Genomic DNA, 7298 nt, shown 5'->3' on the forward strand with positions numbered 1-7298 from the left:
GATACTACGCTACGACACTCTTACCTTAGCATGTGCAGTCCATACTCAGACTTCTGCTGCGCTTCGAGGTGACAATAGCGGTGACGCGCTATGACACTCCTGCCTCAGCACAAACAGATCACTCACTCCCTGCCGAAGCAGCTCACGCACTACCCTACCGAAGTAGGGACACTCCCCATGCCAATTGGCACTCCCTGGGCTTGTGCTTTTGAAGCGGCACACAGTCGCTTTGATAGAGTCTGATTACGGGCACTTGTGGTTTTTTGGGAGGGATTTTAGCAGAGCCCACTGCTAAATCCCACCACGCCCTAGGCAGTTCTCCCTGACTCGCAGACAGCTGGGGAGGGGTCGTCAAGCCCTTGGACATGGTCCATGCTGTCCCTGCTGTCCCTGCTGCCCCCATCAGCACATGCGTCTAGACGATTGACGTCGCTAACCGCATGGCCACGAAGCCCACAGACTTTTCCCTCTCAATAAAAGATAAAAGGGATTCCAACTATAATTGCCTACCTTAAGGTGTTTACTGACGCTTGCTATGGGTCTCCGAGCTTTCTATAAAAAGTTCGATATTATCGTAATTTAGTTTAGTTAGTTCTTCGGTTGTAAATGAAACATCAACTCGCTTTGAGAGACGTTTTTCTTTACTTTTCAATATAATTTTAATGGGTATATTTTTAATTAGGTATATTGAAAAGTAAAGATAATTTTTAATAGAAACAAAAATAATAACTCGACAAAAAATATTTTTGTGTCAAATTCTCAAATAATCAAGAACAACAGTCTTATACGTTCTACATGTAGCAGTACTCGTTTTAAAAATCTAAAAAAAGCCATGATTTCACTTACGGGGGAAATATTTACAAACTATGAGCACTCAATAGCATTTATAAACAACCATGGATTCTAACGGACATTGGCATTACATAATACATACGTATGGCCATGTTAATCACACCACACAACTATTATTTCTTACCAAGTTCGGGAACAGTATTCGCCGGCATGTCAAACAGCGGCCTTCCTTGGCGAAGCACCTCCATTACGTAATAATGGACATTCCAACGGGTAGGATAGGTGGGTATTTTTTTTCTGGTGCAGGTTGAAAAACTCTTTATGTTCTGTTTTTCTGTACGATTTAACGATACCAATTATTTTTGGCAGCTCAACCGCAACGTCTATATCCTTGGAGGGTGATGTTTGATCTGTAACAACAAAAGTTAAGCACACTTCGTGGGTACTGATAAGTTCGGTCAGTTCTTCGACTGATGCAATAAGTTCTTCATCCGATGCCTCGCCATCTACGCTCACTTGTTCTACCTTCATAATACCTTCGATCTCATAATTTCGTTCTTCTTTTTGTGCTTGAGACATCTCACGTACACAACGTTACGAGCATTGTCAACGGTTACGCTGAAAATTTGCCACGACTCAATTCCAAAATAGCGATATGTATCTTTGATTCTGTTTTTCAAATTTTCAATCATTCCTGGAGAAATCGTAATGCATTTTTTTTGTTCATCTACCTAGCAACAACGGCGCCTTTCTAGTGCATTATAAAAATAATATTTCGGTCATAACTTGTGCGCTCATAATGAGATACGACCAATTTTCAATAGGAAACAATGGGACAAAATTCCTCGTCGAACGCAACAATCCGACGGTTGCTAATCAGTTGCGTCCGTTGTACTTCCGCTATCAGTTGAGTAGATGGCAGTAGTGAGTGAACGTAGGGGAACGGTTCGGAACTTCATCCCATAGCTCCTATTTCCATCCCATCAAAAACAAAGCAATGAAAAGGAATTGGGTTTGTTTCTTTTTCTGTAAATTTTTTTCACCAGAGAGCACGCGTGTTAGCAAAAAGAAGTGACGAGATTGGTGCTGTATTTCTTTGTTTTCCGATGAAATGAATATATGTTCAGTGAGATGGAAAACGGAACAGTTCCCCTATATCAATTAAAATGTTTACATAAGATTTTTAATAAAAATGGTTGTTGCCCCTTTATATATTTTATCTGTGTTTATAGTAAATGTTAATGTATAGTAAAATTCACTGATTTTTTAGTTATCGTATACTGCCGTGAATCGCAAGTCAGTCCCAGGTTTGAAAATTTTTCGCTAATTTTTATCGAAACTATGTGTCTGTCACACCCCCCTTAAATGTTAACATTAGTACTACCGTCATCGGGGGTGACAATGGGTCAAATGGGGGTGAGAATGGGTCACTGTTACAACCACTTAGAATGCTTGTAGAATAGATTGAATGTATCTGAGACAAAGAAGACTAACATATAAGAGACCTTTATGAACGATTTTGCTCTACGACCTCCAGACTGCCGGTGAGAGCGTTGACCCATTTTCACCCCCCCCAAACATGATGGCGGTACATATAAACATGAGTTGGATTTCACAAATTTCTTCGAACGAATCTCGCTAAGGGCGGATCAAGATTCAACCTGATTGAATAACCGAACGTTTTGAAAGCTGTTAGGGTGGATCTAGGTAGAACCTAGGATCGCCCCAGCTATACTTTTGACTAGGCTGACCAGATCATCAAGAAATTGAAAATATTTTAGAGTGAATCATTCACCACCATAACTTCTATTGTATGAAGTTAGTTGTGGAAAAATACTAAACTACAAATATTTCACTTTTCAAAACACGAAGGAACAGAAAATTACGCATCCTCCAATATTAAAAAAAATAAAGGAATTTTGAAATTTTATTTTAATCTACTCTTAGACATGCATTAAGGATTTTATTATTGACCAATACAAAAAACGTCTCCAATTCTGAACAATTGAAAAAAAAACAAACAATAGTCAAAATACCCTGCCTAAAGCCGGTTTTAGGCATTAGAAGGCTAAGCAAAGGGGGGCGGCAGGGTCTATGTCCAAGGGCTTGACGATCCTTCCCCAGGCCATCTGCGACTTGTGGGGCTTGCTTGGGATGTGGTGGCCGTGGGGTTTGACAGTGGGCCCTGTTAAATTCCTATAAAAAGGTGCATGTATCCGCAAGTAGGCCCCACCAATGCGACCGTGTGCCGCTCAAAGCGCACAAGCCAAAGTCCTGGTGACACAGAACAGACCTGACACAACGGCCCTCCGACAAGACAGGTGGTTTGCGCAGGCCCAGTAAGCCGCCTTCATAAGCAACCATTACGAACGACATAGAAGATAATACGACTCGATACAATCGACAACGACGTATCACGATTGGATGCTTGGAACATGGAACTGTAAGTCGCTATGTTTTGCAGGTTGCGAAGGATAATCTACGATGAATTACATCCCCGCAACTTCGTCGACGCGACGCGTCGTGGCGCTGCAGGAGATTTGCTGGGCAGGACACAAAGTGTGGAAAAGCGGGCATCGATCGGCTATCTTCTATCAAAGCTGTGGCACCACCAACAAGCCAGGAATCGGGCAAGATGCGCCAACGTTTGATTGGGTGGCAGTACACCAACACAAGGATGTGCAAGATGAGGATAAAAGGCCGTTTCTTCAACTGTGGTATTATCAACGTGCACTGCACACACGAACGGAGACCCGACAACGAGAAAGAAGAGTTTTACGCACAGCTGGAGCAGACATACGACGGATGCCTACTAACTGCGCTGCCGTAATCTGGCAAAGTGATGTATACCCCATTTTCCAAAGATGGTGTTAACGAGTAGTATTCATCGTACTCTTGAACAGAAAAATGGAAAACATGTATGTTGTAAAATGGTGCTTACGTCACGTTTTCAGATTACGCCAGTGCGGGACGTAATCGGCGACATGAATACACAGGTAGGGAGGGAGGAAATGTATAAACCGATAATTGGGTCGGATAGTTTACATACCGTATCGAACAAAAACGGCCAGCGATGCAAAAACTTTACAGCCTCTCGCGGAATGGTAGTTAGAATCACTTTCTCTCCCCACAATAATATCCACAAGACAAGAGAATTCTTAGGAATCCCGGAGGATTCTTAGGAGATTTAACCAGGATTCCTTGGAATCCTTCAGGATTCCTTGGAATCCTTCGGGATTCCTTGACCAAAAATAAAAACATAGAATTCTGAATAACTCACTTAGCAGTGATTCCCGACCCTATGTTCCATGGGCACTTTTTCATGTTTTGGGGTCCCCAAGCTGCCCCCAAAATATGCACACTCAGGAAACAAACACCCTGTATAAGTGGCGGCAACCAACTTGTGACATGTGACATGTAATTTTACTACCCCACAGGAATTAAGCTCATTTGTCTTCATTTCATTATGATAGGGTGGTGAATATGGAAGATAACTATTAGGGTGGTTCAAAAAATCGGTTTTGCTCCACAGTGCTCATCTGATTCTTTACCATGTTCTGAGTGTCCTCTGAAAATTTGAGCTCATTTGGATTAAAACTGATTTAGCACAAGCCGTTGCAAGTTTGCATGCATATTAGTATGGGGAAATTATTTTTTTCATTACACTGTTAATGACGCTTCCCCATCAAGCGCATGTTAAAAGAGAACCTACATAGCTAAAAGGAATACTCAACAGCTTTCACTCAGTGAAAACCGCGTCTTAATTAATCGTTCCAATAATTAGTAATCGAATTTAATCTATACCGTGGTTTTCTGGAGCTAATTGCATAACTCATCAACAGGCAACATTGCTGCTCGTGGCGCGAAAGATAGTACACACAAATTCAGGCTACTATGTTGCACTGCACATTTCAGTGATGCCCTCAAAGAAGTTTAACGATCATGACTAAAGATTCACAACCTGTCTTAAAATCGATTACTAATTATTGGGACGATTAATCAACATGCGGTTTTCGTTGGGTGAAAGCTGTTGAGTATCCCTTTTAGCTATGTAGGTTTTCTTTTAACCTGCGCTTAATGGGGAAACGTCATTAACAGTATAATGAAAAAATAAATTCCCCCATACTAATTTGCATACAAACTTGAAACGGCTTGTGCTAAATCAGTTTTAATCCAAATGAGCTCAAATTTTCACAGGACACTCAGAACATGGTAAAGAATCAGATGAGCACTGTGGAGCAAAATCGATTTTTTGAACCACCCTAATAACTATATTGTCTTTTTCAGTAAGTTATTATGCTATATGTTAAATATTGATATCACTGCGAACAAACTTTTCAGATCCTAGGGAACTATTTTTTTTCTAGGGATGGCGACTGATCTAATGTGATTAGCTCATTTGGAGAATTAAACAGAAATTAAACTTAAAAGTGACATTTCAATAATTATCGAATAACTCTGCTCGCAGAGCAAGATTACTTTTGACAGATATCGAATCATTTTACATCGATGTCTTATTGGAATTGCTGGGTAGCACCAGCCATTCTTATGAACGGGTGATTTTTCAATCTGCGAACTGTCACTTTTATGTTTAATTCTCCAAATGAGACAGACCCTTATTAGCATGACGGTTTATGATTGATATAGGGTAAGGGAGGTATTTTGGACCGCTTTAGGAGATGGCCGAACATTTTTTTCTAATATAAGTTAGATTTTGTATTAATGCTTGAACAATTCCCTATGAAACTACATAGTGGTGAATGCTAGGTAGGATTTGTAGGTAAAAATGTTATAAATCCCACCGAAAGAACCAAACTATCATAAATTCTGAAGATATGTAAGATTTAATTTTTTACCGCCTGTTTTGACGTAGGACTACGTCTGTCATTTCTATATTGGGGGGGGGGGCACTTTACGATTGCGAAAATCAGGGACCGTCACGAAAATATGATAGACTTTAAACTTTAATATCTCAGCCGTTTCTGGATGGATTTTCAATTTTTTTGGATCATTCGATCAAGGACGAGTCAACGCTTCTTTGTATTTATTTTAAAGCACTGATTTTTTAATATTTATTATCGATAATTGATAAAAAGTTTAGAAATAAGTAAACCAACCAATCACGTACATGCATCACTAGCACAGACATCAAAAATCAATCACTTGCGGGTTTGGATCTAATCCTCAGGTTTCACGCAGAGCAGACGCATCAAAGCGATCGCAGCGGAGCGGACACAGCAATGGTAACATTTTCAACGAAAATCCATCGCGGTGGTGGCCCTCGGTGTGTTGCTGCAGATCTTTCTACCTCAACGAATCAGCATTTTATTTGAAGAAAAGGTTGAGTACAAAAATAGCACTGATGCGATCCCGAGCCGCCAGTGGCGATGCTTTTATTACATTACATTTATTACAAATTGTGGTGTCAGTTAGTTGTTGGAAAGGCGCATTGGGGAAAGAAAATTGGTTCTTCTCATGATTAGCATTTTCTGAATTTTAATTGCGAAAATAAACTGTTTCGGTGGCATCGGCGTTTGGAGTGTAGGCTTGGTTTCTGTTAGTGATTCCATCCATTCAAATTCACGGGCTTAATTTATTGAATACAAGTAAGCTGCTCTCCGGCGCGTGATCTATTTTGATCGGGATTTCGCAAAGAGCGAATTAACCATTTATAAGACAGCGGCAACTATATTTCCACCAACAAATTATATGCTTTTCAGTTTGTTAAGAAGAGCTCTACTTCTTATTTCTTATGTAGTGGGTATATTTACTACCTAGTAATCCCCCAGATGAATTTGAGCCATAAAAATAGAAATGTCAATTTGAGAACGGTTTTTTGTTACGAACAAATCGTAAGTTTCGAGTGGAAGATGGATTTTCAGTTATAACTCGTTGAAAAATGACGATTTTCCCATTGGAAATAATTATTTTGAATCTCATGCAGCGCCGTAGCGTGCGGTTGGCCAGGTTGGCCCCCGCCAAGGGCGCCAAACTTCAGGGGGCGCCAAAATGAATATTCGCCCTAAGAAATTTTTATTTCTTTATTTTCACATCAACATTTTATATGGATCAGATTTGTACTCTCGTGCAACCAATTCTGGAAACGGGTTCTGTGTTTGGGCCCAACGAATTTAGTTTTGACAGCTATTCCATATTTTTAGGGACCTCCGAGTTTGGGCTAAAGGAGTCAGTTGAACTTTAAACAAAAAATCGGAGAGTATTTATTTAGCTTTTTGGAATCCAATTTTGTCCCACCTCGCGATTTCAAGGGCACTACTATCAATACTGCATTAACGAACAGTTGTCATCTTTTTATTCTACGCTTACTGCGACGCTGTAAAGTCAAAATAAGAAGATGACAGTTATTCGTTGCTTGTCTATCGAGATTGGTGCCTCTGGAAGCGCTAGGCATATTTTTTTTGAATTGTTATGGTTCGGAGCCGTTATTGTTAACAGCAGTGAGAAATGGATGACGAAAAGAAAGTTTTTCCATGTGTGTTCCTTCA

The sequence above is a fragment of the Armigeres subalbatus genome, chromosome 2 (genome assembly GCF_024139115.2).
Source record: "Armigeres subalbatus isolate Guangzhou_Male chromosome 2, GZ_Asu_2, whole genome shotgun sequence".
NCBI classification, from domain to species: domain Eukaryota; kingdom Metazoa; phylum Arthropoda; class Insecta; order Diptera; family Culicidae; genus Armigeres; species Armigeres subalbatus.